This window comes from Rattus norvegicus, chromosome 10 (assembly GCF_036323735.1).
Source record: "Rattus norvegicus strain BN/NHsdMcwi chromosome 10, GRCr8, whole genome shotgun sequence".
In the NCBI taxonomy this organism is placed as follows: Eukaryota; Metazoa; Chordata; class Mammalia; order Rodentia; family Muridae; genus Rattus; species Rattus norvegicus.
In genome coordinates this window covers 102,294,362-102,310,617 of record NC_086028.1, presented here as the reverse complement: position 1 = coordinate 102,310,617, position 16,256 = coordinate 102,294,362, and the positions used below count along the sequence as shown (strand labels likewise).

General features: G+C 47.1%; 1 protein-coding gene and 1 non-coding gene across 3 annotated transcripts in view; one reads left to right on the top strand and one right to left on the bottom strand.

Moving 5' to 3' along the window:
- Ube2o (ubiquitin-conjugating enzyme E2O) overlaps positions 1-16,256 on the top strand; it is a 47,161-nt gene that overhangs the window by 961 nt on the left and 29,944 nt on the right. The gene's annotated exons all lie outside the window — the stretch shown is intronic.
- Positions 3,529-3,636, bottom strand: LOC120095357 (U6 spliceosomal RNA). The gene has a single exon (XR_005490836.1). It is a non-coding gene; the product is annotated as a U6 spliceosomal RNA (small nuclear RNA).

Genomic DNA, 16,256 nt, shown 5'->3' with positions numbered 1-16,256 from the left:
CCGGCCAGGGCCATGATATTAATAGTACTGAGGGAGATGGTGGCAGCTGCGACTGAGTGTCTAAGGACTTCTTGGGGTGGGGTGTCCTATGAAATCGTGGATAGAAGAGAGTGACCAATGGGAAAAGCTGTCGCATATTTCTGGGGTTTTTTTGTTTTGTTTTGTTTTTGTTTTTTGTTTTTTGTTTTTTTTTTTAACCTGGGGTTCTTAAGCAAATACCACATTCTCCCACTGTTTTTCTGGAAGAGGCTTGTGAATGGAGCAGTTCTACGAGAGAGGACTGTCATCATAAACCTAAACCAAGATTGGTTTGCAGGCTTGTTTTCCTGACTGTGTGTTTTGTTATCTGTCTCTCACATATCTTTACTTCACAGCTCTCCCTCTCCTGCCCCTCCCCATTAGGAAACATTTCTGAGGATGAATCAGGCCTGCCTCCTTTTAGGTCCCCAGAAAGTGAGAGGTCTGCTTTGGGGGGAGGTTGTTGATTTCATTATTTTTTGCAGTGCTGATGGTTGAACCCAGGGATGTGGTGCTGGACCAGCACTTTGACGTAGAACTACATCTTAAAATCATTTTAGTTTATTTTGAGAGTAAATCTTGCCAAATTGTCCAGGTTGACCTGGAAATTTAGATATTCTCACCTCAGCCTAGACAGTATGAAGGATTAAAGGAGCCACACCATGAAACCCATGGGGCCTGAGGCTCTTCAGAAGTTCATCTAAGGCAGAGTGGGGCGACTCCTGCCTTTCACCCCAGCACTAGGGAGGCTGAGGCAGGAGGATCTCTTGAGTTTGAGGCCAGCTTAGTCTACATAGTGGACAGCCAGAGCTACATAATAAGACCCTGTCTCAAAAAGAAAACAAGCAAACAAACAAAAAAGGTTTCTCACACTGAGTAAACAAGACAGCAGAGGCATATGGCTTCATGCCATCCTAAGAAAGGAGATACTGCAGATGGAGGATGGCAAGAAACCAGGTAGGAAAAAGCCTGACTCCTGAGTAGAGGCTGTGATCTCGTTCTTGTGCAGGAATGCTTGCTGATACCACCATCGCTCTTCCAGTAACCAGTGTGAACCCACATCCACACGACACACACAAAGTCTCAGCTTCTCCTCAGAAACATGTAAATCAGGGAGCAGCTTCTGATTCTTGTGATAACTGAGTTCATTTGCAAAAGTGTTTGGAAAATGTTCCATTTTGCAGCAGAATGCTTATTAAAAATGCTGGGGGAAAAGGGTTATTGATCCCATTCTGTGTCTGCATTGTGGGGCCAGCAGTTTTCTCTAAGGTTCAGAAAATACATTCCATCAGTCAAGTTACTCCAGAAGTTTGACTTCCGCCCTGGCTGAGGGAGCTGAGCCTAGTTCTGCCTGCCACTGGGCACTGCCATTTCCTCTGTCTGTTGTTCCTGTTCATCTTGACATAGGTGGTTAACTTTGCACCTATGGGCTATGTTCCCTCTGTCTCCCCCAACAACATGTAATACAATTTGACCTGAAAAAGCTCATTTTGGAGTTACATAGAAAACAACTTGAAAAGACGTGTTTGGGTAGGTTTTAAAGATTCCCTCTTGAAACTCGGTTTGATTGCATTGGAGCCCATCTTGTTTCTGGTAGTGTTTCCTTCATTATTGTAATCCTTGTAGCTTCCAGCAACGGGATTCCGGGGAGGGGTGGGCTAGGGGTATCCAGTGCAGGCCACAAGACACAGGCCTAAAAGAACATGTTTTGAGAAGCTTATACATTTTCAGATAGCAGGTGTCTGGTACCACGAGCTGTGGGCACAGGACAGAGGTGGGTCTTGGGACCTTGTAGCACTATGTTCAAGGAGCGTGGCCTGCCCTCCTCTACCTCATTCATTCTAACCTCTAACCTCAGGATGACAGTGTACCAAAGCCCTGGTCCTCAGGAGTGTTGTTACGAGACGAAGGACTTTGCTACTGGCAGTTTGTGGGGGACAGTTCTCTATCCTGGGACTTACTGTATATATGAGGCTGGTCAAAAACTTGGAGATCTGCCTGATTATGCTTCCCGAGTGCTGGAAACAAAGGCATTCACCACCACATCCAGCTATGGTGACAGGTTGTTTTTTTTTTTTTTTTTTTTTCTTGTTGGGTCTTTTTGTGTGGTTTTGTTTTTTGTTTTTTTTTTTGTTTTGTTTGTTTTGTTTGTTTTTGATTTTTTTTGGGGGGGGGGGGGACAGGGTTCTCTATGTAGCTCTTGCTATCCTGGAACTTGATATGTTAGATCTGCCTGCCTATGCCTCCCAAGTGCTGGGACATAGTTTGTTTCTAGAGCTGTGATAAACACAATGACCAAAAACAACTTGGGAAAGAATTAATTCAGAAAGATCTATTTCACTTCTGCATCTTGTAGTTTATCCAGAAATTCACAGAGCCCTGCCTGCCTCTGCCTCCTGAGTGTACACCACAACAGGCTTTTTTGTTTATTTTTTTTAAGTTGACAGTAGCAGTGCACACCTTTAATCCTAGCAAGCTGATTTCTTTAATGCCAGCAAGGCCTGCAGAGAGAGTTCCAGGATAGCCCAGGCTACACAGAGACATTTTGTATTGAAAGAAAAAGTTGGTAGTTATGGAATAATTTTAACTGTGTCTGTTTGCTGGCGCATTCCTCACATTCTGGAGTGGTTTTGTAGTTTACATATTCAGTTGGAGAATATGAATACTGGCTTAATACTCTTTTTTTTAAAAAAAGATTTAGTAATTCATTTTACGTACAAGAGTGCTATATCTGTACACCTGCATGCTGGAAGAGGGTGTCAGATCTCAGGATAAATGGTTGTGAGCCACCATGTGGTTGCTGGGACTTGGACTCAGGACCTCTGGAAGAGCAGACTCTCTTAACTGTTGCTCCGGCTCTCCAGCCCCAGCCCCCTCCCCCCTTTCCTTTCTTTTTTTTTCTTTTTTTTTTTTGGAGCTGGGGACTGAACCCAGGGCTTTGCGCTTGCTAGGCAAGCGCTCTACCACTGAGCTAAATCCCCAACCCCCCCCCCCCCCCGCATACCCTTTATTTTAGCCATACTGACCTGAGACACAGCCTCTTGCCCCAGCCTCCCAAATAGTTAGGATTTCAGTGTGTCTGCCATGCCTAGCTTAATACCTCCCTCTCTTTAAAGAGATGTGCTTTTCTTTTTAATTGTGTGTGTGTGTCTGTGTGTGTGTGTCTGTGTCTGTGTGTCTGTGTCTGTATAGGGCTATTAGTGAATATGAGTAAATTTGAGTGCAGAAGCCCAAAGAGGACATGAGTGCTAGGAACTGAACTTTGATCCTTGGGAAGAACAGCAAGTGCTCTTAGCTGCTGGTACATCTCTCCAGCCCTAATACCTGTCTCTAAATGTAAGTTTTTAGCAAACTTATTTATAAAGAAAGATTAAGGGATGGGCAAGAAGCCCTATGTCTCTCTTGTCCCCTCACTATAAATGAGCGGCAGAAATAGTTGTTTCTTCCACAAAGCATGGGATTTGAGGCCCAGCAGCCAAGATTAAGCTTCTTATATTTTTCTTTTTTTTTTTTTTTATGGAACGATTCACGAACTTGTGTGTCATCCCTGCGCAGGGTCCATGCTAATCTTCTCTGTATCGTTCCAGTTTTTAGTATATGTGCTGCCAAAGCAAGCACAAGATTAAGTTTCTTTAGAACCTAAAGAATGGCTAGGCGTGGTGGCACTTTCTGTCCTGGCACTCTCTCCATCTCTGTGAGCTTCGGGCCCGCTTGGTCTCCATAGTGAGTTCCAGGACAACCAGAGCTACATAGACCCAGTTAAGCTCCTCCAGGCTCTCTCTTCCAGCATTCTGACTTTACCTTGGTGGCCCATTCCTCGGCTCAGAGCTTCTCACCTGGCTGAGTGTTCTCTGTGGAAGCTCACCCATTTCCCAGCACTGCCAACTTACCCTTTGAGTTCTGTTCTGAGATAAAGCCAACAGCAACAGCCCCTTAGCTGCCCTGAGCCCTGGCTAGACAGGGAGGTCTTCACTTCCACCTCTCATGCTGAGATGGAGCACTCCTAGGGGGAAAGAGTCAGACTGCTGTTTGTCAGTTCAAGCTCAACAAGATTTTTCCTGGAGGTACTTATTTTGGCTTGTTTTTCTCCCTCCCTCCCTCCCTCCCTCCCTCCCTCCCTCCCTCCCTCTTTCCTTCCTTCTTTCATTCCTTCCCTTAATAGGGTCTCATGTCACCCATGCTGCCTTCAAACCCACCTTGTAGCAGAAGACAACTCTACTTCTGGTCCTTCTGCCTCCACCTCCCAAGTGCTGGAAATGACACGGCCACCACACCCCACTGTTGCTTTCCCACCTCTTGTGTGATGTCTTTTAAGTTGCCCCAACACTCTGTGTCTCTAAATTGAAGCTGCCTGCGATTACACTGCTTTTGTGAGGCTGGTATGGGGTGTGTATGAAGCTCCCCGATGACAGGTCCCTCTGGAATTGGCTTTACAGTTTATTTTTGGTTCCTACTCAGGCCAGCATTTCCGTGGGGAAAGCTGTTTAGGTCTAGCATCATAGCCCGAGAAGTTTGTCTCACTTGTTCAGGTGCAGGGGCCCATTAGAAGGGATTGTTCTTAGTGATGTAACAGGAAGGGGTTATATAAGGTTAAAGCAAGATGCAGGGCTAAGTGGTTCTAAATTGCATTTTATTCAGATAGAATCACAGCTTGGAGACTCTTAACAGCTGTCTTGTGACTATTTTGTCCCTTGATTTTCTCTCTTCTAACTCCTTGGCCTTGAGACCACAATTGTGTCTCTGTGTGGTAATTCCTTTACTCAAGGGCACTTTGACCAGATGAGGGATGTGTGTTTGTATTGCAATTGGAAGTCAAAACCCTCGCTGCTCCTATGGCTGGCACTGGCTCTGGTTGACCTTGGCTGAGTTGTTGCTTCAGCCTCTTTGCTGGCAGGTGAGATGTATGTCTCTGGCCCTAGAGTGAGCCTACAGAGGTGGAGTGGTCAGCAGTACAGTCCTGCTTGTGCCTGGGATGACTGCTTGGTCCTTATGCTCAGAACATCGCTTTTCTGTCACGTGGTGGTACCACAGCAAAGAAGCACCTTGGAAAGCTTGTTTTGGTGACATGGGAGTTCCTAACTCCTGTGTCGTGGGGTGGGTCACAGGTGTGACTTGGGAGCCTTTTCCAGCAGTACTCATGAAATCTCATGACTTTGTGACTTTGTAAGAAACTTAGTAATCTGTAATTAATGTAGCACCTCCAGGAGCAGGCAGAACAAATCTATAGATACACAGCTGACTGTGTGGTTCCCCAAATCTGGAGATCATCACCACTGTCACTATCACTGTCACTGTCAGCAGCAGCAGTAGTATTTTTTGAGATAGTCTCACCGTGTAGCACTGGCTGCACTGAACTCGAGTTGTGCAAGCATGCAGACCCGACTGGCCTCTCCCTCCCCGATGCTATGAGTAAAGGTGTGCTCCACCACATTTGGCTGGAAGATCTCTTTGGAAATTCCCAGAAGATAAGTGATCGGATAAATCCCAAGGATCGATCACAGCTCACACCTATCCTTTTGTTATGTCCCAGGCACTTGGTGCTATACTCAGTGCTCACGGCCACTGTGTGATTGAGATGCTTTTACTGACCTTGTGGTTCAGAGGAGAAAAGTGAGAAACAGCCAGGCTAAGGGACTCATCCAGCAACTGCCTAAGTGGAGGAACCTGAAAACAGGCTCAAGGAAATGTCAGTTGTCTACCTGAGACTATAAAGGTTCAGGATTCATCCATCCTTGTTATACATACAGGGACCACAAATGGTTGGCACGGCCATCCACTTGCTGACTATGAAAAGCCCTAGTAGGGTAGGGAGTGGCTCCTAGTGAAGTGGGTAGGGGGCGGGCCATATGCTGTCTGAGCACACTGCTCCTCCCTAACATCTCAGCCATCCTCAGAACCATCAAAACCACATTGTGTTTCTGGGGAACCTTTCACTCCCTGGAATGTTGAAGGAATACAGCACCAGCCTGCCTCAGTCCATCAGCGGAGTCCCCTGCTTCAGTGGGGCTCCAGCCTGACCTGCTTGCCCCTTTGCTGCAGCATCTGTCCCCCTGCTGCTGGGAATGCTGACTCATGAATCAGGGTCAGGAAAGATTCCTTGGGAAGACTAAGTTCTGCCTCAGTTCCTTTCTTCCCTGTATTCTGTGGTCTGTTTTCTGCTTCAGGACATGCAAGGTGTTTCATGCCTTCTCTGCTTCCTTGATGTCCTTGCTTTTTCCTTTCTCATTTTTGTTTGGTTAAGAACTTTCTCTTTCATTATTTTACACAGTAGTGGGCCTCATGGAATCTCCTGGAACCCATTTGGGGCCCACATTTTTAAAAAGAAGTAGAGTTATCATGTGTAATGTGAATGACTGTGGGCACATGATTGTGTCAGCTGCCCCTGGTGGTCCCCTCAGAGTGGGAGGCATGACAGTTGCTGTGATTTCTCCCAGGGCAACATGATATGAGCTTCTGTTAGGTCCCTGGGAGCTTTGAGAGTCCCCCTGCTCTGTGACTGGCCTGTTTCTTGGGACTGCCAATCAGGTCTGACAGTCTAAAGTGAGGAAACAGCCCTTGGGAAGGTTTAAGAGCGTCCAGCTTTGGGCGCTGTCACAGTCCTTACTCAGTAGGGTTTGGTACTTTTGACCGGCTCCTTCCTCAGGCTCTGTCTAATGGCATGGGGGAGTAGGAAGTGGGGCCAGTGGTGGACTTCAGTGCTGCAGCAGCCTGGAACCTTCTCTCGCTGAGCAGTGGTGCTCTTCAGAAGCCCTCTGTACCTGACATCTCAGCCTGCCCCAGGGCTCTATTAGGAAAAGCTGGTGTGTGGTTATCAGGGAAGAGCCAAGTGCTTACTGGAATTTTTTTTGTAGATCAGAGTAAAATTGAATCACATCAATGGTTGTCTGAATTTGTCTGTTCCAAGGTTATTTGCCCTTCAACTCAGGGTGACTGTGTTTAATGAAGCCTTGGTCACGTGTGTCCAGGCTGCCCAGAATCCTAGACACAAGCGTGTGGTGTTCTTTCAAGGGAGGATAATTCAAAGCAGATTTCATGATTTAATGGACCCTCCTACCTTTGGTCTTCTATCTGGTCTCTCACAGTGGGCAAGCACTATGCCCCTTACAAGGACCCAGGGAGCAGTAATGTGGAATGGCTACCCTTAGGGGTTAGATCTTGTTGGTTATATATATGATTGGGCAAAGTCAGTTTGTTTGCCTGTTTTGAAAGACTGCAGCAACAGCATTTGCTGTTCTACAGCTGGGTCACGGGACTGACACACTTGCTGTGTCACTTTTGGCTCACGCTGATAACATAGCCACATCTGGGGAACAGTCTGACTACGGCAATTTAAAGGTTTAAAAAAAAAATTAAGGTACTGAGTCATGCTGGGAGGTTGGGGGAGAGCCAGTCAACCCTACCCAGCCAGCCCAGAAAGATGAAGACAGCAGCTAGCACTGACAGAGATTTCCTGCAGGCTCACTCTGAGAAAGCGTCCTTCATTTGCATACTGCAGCTAGAGCCTGGGGCTCTGGCAGTCTTTCTGCCTGTTTCATTTCTAAGCTGTGTGTAAGGGGCTCGGCTGGGATGTGCAGGATTATTTTGAAGCAGCCTTGATGGCTTCTCACCCAGTTCCTTTGCTGGTCCCTGAAGGCCAGGTGGGAAGTTTACAGGCATACAACTATGTCTCCTAGAGCACCAGGCTTGGCATAGTGGTGCTAGAAGCATCCTGTATTTGTCTGCTTCTGCTTAATATCTTAAGGGACTCAGAGAGCCCTGAAGGTTGATGACATCACCCTATAGCCAGGGAAGAGAGCCTCTCCTGTCCTCTGGGGCATCCCAGTCCTGTGCTGGTGGAATTGGTTGTCTGCCTCCCATTTCCTCATGACCCCTCACCTTTGGCCTTCCATCTGGCCTGTCACACTACATATGATGGCTCCCCAGAGGTCATATGACTAGGGAATTCCTGGTCACCACGTTTGCCGATTGTCTTAGTCATTGGGCCTTTGATGCTGTCTAATGTTCTGCTCAGCTCTATTTTTGTGATTATATATGTGTGGGCACCTGTGCCATGAAACACCTTTGGAAGTCAGAGAACAACTTCTGGGAGTCTCTTCTACCTTATGGGTTCCAGGAACCAAACAACAGGGTTGTCAGACTGGGCAGCAAGCACCTTACACCTTGAGCCATCTCAGCAGCCATGCCCTCGGAGACTTCTCCTTAAGGGACTTGGGGTCCCATTATAGCTCGGATGTTTTGTTTGTTTGTTGTTTGTTTGTTTGTTTGTTTGTTGTTTGTTCTGTTTTTTCATTTTCTTCCCCAGAAGCCTTGTTCAACCTCTCCTTCTCTCCCATCCGCTCCTGTCTCCTCCTCTTTTCTTCCCCTCCCTGGGTTCTGAGTGCGTCTGGTACCTAAGTCTGGATGTGTATCACATCTGCATCCTTCCTGGTTGCCTGTTGTCCATTCTATCAAGCTCTCAGACCTTTTCAGTGTGAAGTCTTGGCTATGACTGCCCTGCCCTCCCCAAGTCTGTGGGATTAGAAACATGCCCCTAGCTTTTCAATATGAAAACATTGCAGACATCCAGAGACGCTGAAGAACCAGACCACTGATAGCTAACTGCCAGCCACAGTGAGTCAGCAGCCTTTGTCACTCTGCCATCTGGCTTCATCTGTGTATGACAGTGAGTTCTTGGGAGCCACTTCTCAGTTAGGTGCAGACACGATGACAGTGCACTCAGGGCTAAAGCTACAGCTTCCGACAGTCAGAACATCGCCACCATTATGAGGTTCCCCTCTCACTTTGACCCATTGTCATCATTGTCTTGTTGAGCCGCCCTGTTTCCTCTGTTTGCCTTTTCTTTTCTCCCCTTATTTACTTGGAATTGAACCATGGCCTCATACATGGTAGGTGAATGATCTCATACACCCCCTCTTTACCTTTGATTCTGAGACAGGGGTTTTTTACCCCCAAGCTGCCTTGTGGCATTCACTATAGCATCCACTCCTGTGCTTGCTCGTTCAGTTTCTGGAGGTTCTACAGACCTGGAGCACCAGGCCTGGCTGAGTGACATTTCCTAGGTATCCTGTCTTCAGGTCCATCCCAGACAGCTTCAAGTTGTCTTATAGGTGACAACTTACACTCTTAGACCCAGCCCTTTCCCAGTTGTCTGCAGCCAGTCTGACTGCTTTTCTCCAATTCACAAGGACCTCCAGCACCCTCTGGCTCACTGCATTCCTTCTTGTGCAACAAGGGTAGCAAAAGAGCTGTGTAGGCAGATTCCTGGGAAACATGGTGGCCAGCGTTGTTTATTCCTTCAGCTCACTCATGCAGGACTCTCAAGTGTTCCTCAGTTTACCTCTGTCTCGCTTCCTGTTGCTGGAAATTGACCCAGGGCCTTGCACAAACTAAGTGAACTCTCTGCTACTAAGCTGTCTCTGCAGACACCTCCATCTTCACATGGTGCTGGAGCTGTGCCCCTCCCTTCTTTACCTGCCCCTCATGCCAGCCCTTCTCCACTCTTGGTTGGCAGATTGACAATGTCATGTATTGCCCAAGCTGGGTTCCTTTGAAAGCACTATGAGAATTACTCCAGGAGCAGCCCACACGAGTATCCTAATACTAGGAGCAGATTAGTCATACGACGCCATATTGCAGTTTACTATTCTGGCAGCTTCCATCACAAGGCTTTCAGGAAAAGTACAATGTGGAGGGAGGGCTAGGACAGAGCTGGCTTCAGAGCACATAGTCTAGGCTGCAAGGCTTCCCAGAAGAGGCTGGGTGAGATGCCACAGCAGGGGAAAGTCACCTGTTGGTCTGAGTTACCTTCTAGGCCTCTCACGATGCTGCTGGGGTGACACTGAACACACCTGGGGTTACTGTCCCTGTAGTAGTCTTACATTCTAAAAGCTCTTGGCAGAGTCACTACCTGTGTTTCCTCCTTGGTGATCAGTGTGACTCATTTAGTGAAAGCTCTAGTTATGTATATGTGCTGCCTGCATGGACGGACATTCCTGGTGTAGCCTGCAGCTGCAGTGATTATGGCAGACTTGCAACTTGGGAGAAATTTAAAATCAAATGGATATAACTACCACAGTTATCGGGGTGTCAGTGGTGGAGGAAGAGGGGGAGGCATGAATGAACACAGCCTAGGCTGGCTCTAGACAGATGCACTGCCCACACGTAGGCCTTTCCTCGGTGTAGATTGCTCAGTCGCTAGGATGCAGAGTCTTTTGTTCTAAAAAGCTCCAGTGGTGTCTCTCTTAGCTAGGACACCCTCTCAATCACATTGGTGGCATGTCGGGTCTTCAAAGCCCCATGGATTCAAAGGTTCACTTTTTAATCCCTCTCCCCACATTTTGGTATGCAGTTGACTTTGACTTTGAGTGTTTCTTTTCCATGTGTGTGTGTGTGTGTGTATGTGTGTATGTGTGTGTCTGTGTGTGTGTGTGTCTGTGTCTGTGTGTGAGTGTGTGTGTGTGCGCATGTGTGTGTGTGTGTGTGTGTGTGTGTGTGTGACCAAAGACTGACTGTTGACTGGATAGATGTACTGAGTGCCCCATCTTTCTCCCTCTGCTGTTGCTGCTGCTGGTACACAGTGCTTGCTCCTTTTGGGTTTCTGAGTGTGAGCATTCTTCAGAGGAAATGATAGTTACTTTAATGGCTTACTTGCTTTTAGATGCAGCCTGGCTCAGTGGGCTGCTGTTGGGGGCTTATGCTTTCTACATGCTGTCTTACTCCCCCAAAGTGGCTAGTGCCCCATTTTGGAGATGGAGAGTGAAGGCCAGAGAGTGTGAGTCCAGATTTGAAACCAGGCCTGTTTGTGCTGCTAAAGTTAACTTGCTTCAGCCCAAGTGCTTCAGGGAGAAGACACTCCCCTTCTCTAGACTGGGGACAGCAGCAAGCTTCTGGAAGGGGCTGAAGATAAAATGTTTTAGGTTTATGGGCTTCACTGTCTCCCTCTCTGTTCCTCACTCAGTTCTGTGCATAAGCACTTAGGGGTGATAATCAAGTGAACACCAAATGAATGGTCAGACTGAGTCTCAATAAAGGTGATTGATTGATTGATTCATTGATTCATTGATTGATTCATTGATTGATTCATTGATTGATTCATTGATTCATTGCTGAGACAAAGTTTGTATGAGACACCAAGTATCACTGGCTTGGGGGAAGTTTGCTAAGGGAAGGGAGTACATACCTGCACAGAAGGCCATAAAACCTGAGCCCACGGGAAGGGTATATTTCTTATTCAGTGGTGCAGGAGCTTGGGGTAGGAAGAACTGTCATGTAGAGTACTTTAGCCCTTGAAAGAGAAGAACATGGAACAGCAGTGGCAGTTGGAAGGACAGCTGGAGCAAAGATGACGTGCAGCTAGAGAAATGGTTCATGGGCTGGAGAGGTGGTTCAGCCGTTAAAGGCTAGGCTCACAACCAAAAATATAAGAGAAATGGTTCAATTTAGCTGTTCCAAACTGAGGACTGAGTATGGTGGTGCATGCCTGGAACCCCAAGCATTTGGGAGGCTGAGGCAGGAGGATGGAGAGTTTGAGGTCAGTTTGGGCTTCACAGACAAACCCTATCTCCAAGGCAACAAGACTTGGGAACCAGAATTCCTTTAACAGCAGGGTGCTGTCGTCCTAGCACAGAAGGCAGAGGCAGAGGTGGATCTTGGAGTTTGAGCCCAGCCTGGTCGATATGAGTTCCAGGAGAGCCAGGGATATACAGAGAGATCTTGTCTTGAAAAAGAAAAAAAAAAAAAAAAAAGAAACAAAAAAAGAGTTCTTTTAACCTATAAAAAAGGCTATCGTGAACCTCAGTGGATTTTATTTATATGGGATGCATCTCAGTGCTTTAGTATAAAATACATTATGCGCATTCTGTCAGCCATAAGGGCAAGGACATCACATGCAGATCTGTGCACTGATGACATGGAAGGGGTCACCTTCCCTACAGCTGGAATCAGAGTAAAACACTTTGAGAGGCTTAGGGAGTCTCTATGATGGAGTTTGTTAGGGGAAAGTCAGCCGTTCTAAAGTTCACAGGCCTGGGACTATGTTTTGAGAACGGAGCTAGAAGTAGGATAGGAGGTAAGTGCAGATAAAAGACGCTACTTCTGACAGTGACAGTTGCCGTTTCCCAAGACATGTTCTGCTCTAGGTATGGCCAGTAGTGTTTTGTACACTCAAAACGTTTTTGACTATTATTTATGTGCATGAGTGTTTTGGTTACATGTGTGTGCCTGGTGCTCTCAAAACTCAGTCCCCTGGAGTGGGAGTTAGACGGTTGTAAGCCTCCGTGTGGGAGTCAAACTGGGCAAGTGCTCTTAACCACAGAGCCACCTCTCCAGTTCTATGTTCACTCTGAAGCCTTCATGGCTGAGCCTAGTGAAGTGTTGTTTTACAGGTGAGGGCAGGTCATGAGGCTGACCTGGAAGAACTCAGTTGGTTAGACCTGGGCAGTGTCCCCAGGCTACTTAGTCATCCCTTCTTGAGAAGACATGACAGCATGCGGCATACTCTGTGGCATACAGGCAGGACGTTGGGTGACAGACTCAGGAGCTAGTCGAATACCCCCACAGAGGGTATTCGAGGACCCAGCAGTGGCTTGCTATGGTTTAGTAGCCAGCTGGAGAGCGTGCAGACAGTTAGGAAATATAGGGAGTACAGATGAGCTACCTGAGTGCGTTTCACAGGCATGACGTCACACGCATGGAGTATTGAATGTGTTAAATTGTAGAACAAAATGACTCTGACTGTGAGCCAGCAACTTCTGAGAGGCAGGAAAGAGAACCTGTATTGGACTGCTGATCGACTGGAAAGGTTTCCCCGGGTTAATTTCACTGAAGTGCTGTTCAGCCTTAGGCCCAGCTCCCCAGTTAGAGCCTAAGACAGTAGTGAAGCTTTGAATGAGGGTAAGCCGTGTGGGTGCAGAGGAAGACAGGGCAATTGGAAGCATTGTCAGAGGAAAGCCAAGGCATGGAAGGCTTTGGGTAGTAACAGGCATTCCCTGCATGGCACACAGGAGAGGCTGGTGTGCTGGGAGACAGGGAAGAGAGCAGAACAGTAGTCATAGTTACGCCATTGTTCAGATGATCACAGCAGAGATGAGATGCCGTTCTGGAGCAAACACAGCAATGGTATGCACTCCCAGAATCCCTTAGCCACCTCCTCCACTCCAGCCTTCTCATCATCCTACCTGGGACTTGGCCTCCATCAAACGCACAAAACCTCAAAAGTGTGCTTAACTTTTTTTTTTCTTTTCTTTTTTTCGGAGCTGGGGACCGAACCCAGGGCCTTGCGCTTGCTAGGCAAGCGCTCTACCACTGAGCTGAATCCCCAACCCAAGAGAAACCTTTTATAGGGGAGGCTAGAGGTTAATATTAGATGGTTTTTCTTTTTTTTTTTTTTCTTTTTTTTTTTCTTTTCTTTTTTTTTTCTCTCGGAGCTGGGAACCAACCCAGGGCCTTGCGCTCCCTAGGCAAGCGCTCTAGCGCTCTACCGCTGAGCTAAATCCCCAACCCGTAGATGGTTTTTCTTAATCATGTCTCCAACACCTTTTTTTTTTTTTTAATATTTATTTATTTACTATATATGAGTACACTGTAGCTGTCTTCAGACACACCAGAAGAGGGCATCAGATCTCATTACAGATAGTTGTGAGCCACTATGTGGTTGCTGGGATTTGAACTCAGGACCTTTGGAAGAGCAGTCGATGCTCTTAACCACTGAGCCATCTCTCCAGGCCCCCCCCCCCCTTTTTTTTTTAAGACAATAATGTAGCTTGAAAGTCTATAGACCAGACTGGCTTGAAACTCAAAGGGGTATGCCTGCCTCTGCTTCCCGTTGCTGGGACTAGGTGTGTGTGCCACTGTGGCAGCATAGGCGTATGCGTGCCGCTGTGGCAGCGTGGCTTTATAGATGTGTGTGTTCTCAATTTGAGACGATTTGCTCGTGTGTGAGAGTTTTACTTGCATGTGTGTCTGTACCTGGCACCTGCACACATCAGGTCCCCTGATGGAGCTATACAGGGTTGTGAGCTACCACATGAGACTGGGGATTATTAAACTCACGGCCTCAGAGAGCAGCCAGTGCTTTAAACTGCTGAGCCATCTCTCTGCTCCTTGAATCCAAACCTTTTGAGGGTCGTGTTCATGTTTCAGATTTTATAGCATTTCAAAGTTTTGGAACAGGGATGCCCAACCTGTACCAAAAATAAAAAATAAATAAAATAAAAAAATCCAAGAATCTTTAAAGAAGGAAATGGGCTTCAAGGTTTCCTGTAATGTAATATAACCGTTAGGCCAGCTGCTTTTTATTTTATATTTCAGTAAACATTTATTTTAATCTTTACAAGTGTATAAATATTTCTGTTCAGAAAAATCTCTGTTCCCTAACTAATTTCTCACTCCCTACCACCTAACAAGCTGTACAAAGGGGTGAGGTCCCAAAGGACCATGCACGTGCTGAGGAGCTCAAGTTTGCAGTGCCCTGTGCACTTACTCTGTCCACCCATGGAGACTTGGAAGTCACTTAGCCTGCTCATTGTCGATGGATGTGCTAGAATGCACTGGCAGCCTTGCTTTAGTGCAATTGACCCCTTCTACATGACATTGCAGGCCAAAGCACAGCCTCTGGACTGTCACCCTTTGCCTCCTGTCAGGGTCATTCCTTGACTCCTGGCCGGGATTCCTTCCTCCTGCATGTTTTGAAGTGTCCCTGTGTCCTTCCTGCTTGTTTCTTACAGTCTTATTTGGTGGCGTTCATAATCAGATTCTCTTCTGAAGGGCAGCGGCAGTGTACAGGACCCTTCCTCTAGTGGGTGCAGTAGGGTCAGACCAGGGGGTGAAGTGAGCCAGGAGGAGTACATGCAGAGCTGTGATTGCCATGACAACTAGAAATGACAGATTTCTGTTCCCCAAGGATTATTGGCTAGCCTTTGAGGTGCTGAGCAGAGCACCTGACATGGGACAGTTCCCTCCTCCACTTGTGGTTGAGGCCACTTCGTATGATTGAAGGTGCAGTGGGGACTACTGCTAGTTTTTCCCTAAAACTATTTCCTGCCTGAGCTAGAGGGAGATCGGTCTCAGAGCCTTTGAATGCTAAGCAAGTGTGTACCCACTGAATTATACTTGAAACCCTTTTGATATTTCTTCCTGATAGAAACTATCAAACTCTTACCTTTAGGCTTTTGAAATATGCAGAGTAAGCACATTGTTGATCTCTAGACTTAAGGCTGACTTATTTATGTTCCTGTGTCTTAACGGATACATGCAGATGACACAGTATTCCAAAAAGACCAGGAGAGGGTGTTCATGTTCCTGTGTTTCCATTCACCAGAGATAGGTCTGTCCAGTTATGGTCCATGCACTTTCTAGTGTGAATGTCTGGGTTGTTTTTCTGTTCTTGTTTTATATGCCCCTTGAACTCTGCAGATCTGCTTCCTCCGTCCTGAGTGCTGAGACTGTTGTGTGCCATCATCCCTGCTTTATGTAGTTTTGAGAATCAAACCCAGAGCTCTGGCTCGCTAGGCAAGTACCACCTGCTAAGGCACATTCTCAGCCCCAGGCCTCTCCTGTAGTTCTTGGGTTTTGTCTCTTTTTAAGTCTCCCTATGTAGCTGGGCAGGCCTTGAACTCATCATAGTCCTCCTTTTTTAGCTTTGTAAGGAATGGAACTACAGTTGTGTCCCACCACACCCGTGGTTTTTGTTTGTTTGTTTGTTTTTTGTTTTTTGTTGTTTTTGGGTTTTTTTTGTTTTTTTCCGGAGCTGGGGACCGAACCCAGGGCCTTGGGCTTGCTAGGCAAGTGCTCTACCACTGAGCTAAATCCCCAACCCCCACACCCGTGTTTTTTGATTGATTGTTTTGAGGCAGGGTTTCTCTATGTAGCGCTGGCTGACCTGGATCTCACGTGTAGACCATGCTGGGGTCAAACTCTCAGACCACCCAGCCCTTGCCTCACAGAGTTTCCTTGTCTTGGTCAGTGTGGTCTTGACCAAAGACTTTGTCCTATACACAAATGATCCTCCTGCCTCGGTCTCTGAAGTAGCTGGGGAGCCCACATTGCTGCGTACTTTGCTTTTTATGCACAAGGCTTCCTGTATGACTGCTGTACGGCTTGCAGGCCACTGCTTCAGACCTGTGTAAGCTGGGTCTGGCTCAGACCATTCAGTTCCCATCCCATCCCTCAGAGCTGTTTCGGATGTCACTTCCTTCCTTCCCTCTCTGAAGTGTGGCTGCCAGTCTGCTAAGCGGGGTCCA